Here is a 1,677-nt window from a genome sequence, read left to right as displayed (position 1 = left end):
GACTAGGAGAGGGGCAGACATCTGCAGCAGACGGCAGAGACTGATAATACGCATGATGAAATAAGACGAGTCCTGACGAATAACATGGATGAGATGGAGAATGGAAGGGGTGGGGGGATTGGTTCTACGAGTGACCAAGGCGGCTCATGGTTCTAGTTGTTGCGCGCATTATTATCTACCCGGAAACATCAGGACGTTGGCGTTTTCGTGTCGGTAGTTATACGGAGCAAGAGGATGGGGGGGGGGGAGGGGGGGAAGGCTCGTCGTATTATTAGGAAAGTTTTTTTAAAGTAATGGAACTACAAGGGTAGATTGTATCTTACGAGTGGCAATATATGTATGGAAATGTTTCTTACCAGCCAGGGAGCGGGAGGAGAAGAGAAAAAAAGGATGGACAAGGTTGTAGGGAAGGGCTGAGTTGAGCGGGTCGGTATATCGTCCATTGGTAAGAGAAGCGTCATGATCGTGAGGCACCATCTACTCACGATTCGCTGGTAAAATCCCCCCCCCCCCCAGACGATCTTGACCACGTTAACCCGGGCTGTGGATGATGACGGGATTTGGGTACGGACTAGTAGTAGATGGCGACGTTGGTAACGCCAGGATAGTACAGTAGCAGCAGTACAGTAGTAGCAGTAATAGTAAGAATAGCAGTTAGTGATGATAGTATGATAGTAGCAGTAAGGATCATCGTGTGTGTCTCCCTGGGCTGGTTTAGCGTCCAAAGAACTTCCAGCACTCCCCCGAGCGCCCCATCTCCATCCCACAGAACATGTGACGTAGACGTACTCCGTATTTTGGCATACGATAAGAATCATGGGAGTCTTGCGAATCTAAAAAGGGGGCAAACGCACTGAAAAAAAGAAGAATAAAACAGTGACAGAATTTCTTGTGAAATTTGAAAAAAAATTCCTTGGAAAATTTTTCACATGTGATTTCCTTTTCTTCATGTGTGGAAACCCCCCCCCCCCCTCAAGGTCATTAATACTGTACAGGTGTAATGTGGTCTGTGGTCTTGTTTATTGCTCCTCTCTAATAATCACCAGGGAGGCATGTAGATGAGCCAAGTATGGTCAGACTGTCAGAGGGGGAAAAAAGGCAAGGTGTTCATTACGCGGACGATTCCGGAGTTTGTTATCAGTGCGCCGCTCTATGGGCCACCCGCGGAGAGAGAGAGAGAGAGAGAGAGAATGATAGAATGAGAGACTCAGACCTAGCTGTAGGTGTATGATGTATTATTACACACTCACCCCTCTCGGATAGCACGTTTAGAAATTCTGTACTCCAGACACGCACTTTAGAATTGGAAAGTCGTTACAAGTTTTGAATAATACCAGTCTACTCGTACAGATGCTCGGATGGCGTCTGCCGCTCACTCGGGACGCGTCGCCGCCGATGAGGGCACATGGGGTCAGGCTCATCGAGCAAGAATAGAAGGAAGGGGGGAGTGTGTGCATCTTGTAGCTCTGTAATCTATAATCTGTAATCTGTACTCCTTTCGGATCATTACGAAGTAGCCGTAACTCGTATCTCTCGCCGGATTCGTCCTCTTGGTCAAATAATGCGACGAGATGCATACTTGAAGTACACATGTATCTTGTATTGATACCGATACGTACCCTATTCATGCCTCCACCCCCCCCCCCCTTTTTTTTCCCCTTCCACCCCCCCTCCCCT

Source organism: Geosmithia morbida (assembly GCF_012550715.1).
Source record: "Geosmithia morbida isolate 1262 chromosome Unknown scaffold_12, whole genome shotgun sequence".
In the NCBI taxonomy this organism is placed as follows: domain Eukaryota; kingdom Fungi; phylum Ascomycota; class Sordariomycetes; order Hypocreales; family Bionectriaceae; genus Geosmithia; species Geosmithia morbida.
Note: the sequence above shows the minus strand (reverse complement) of the source record.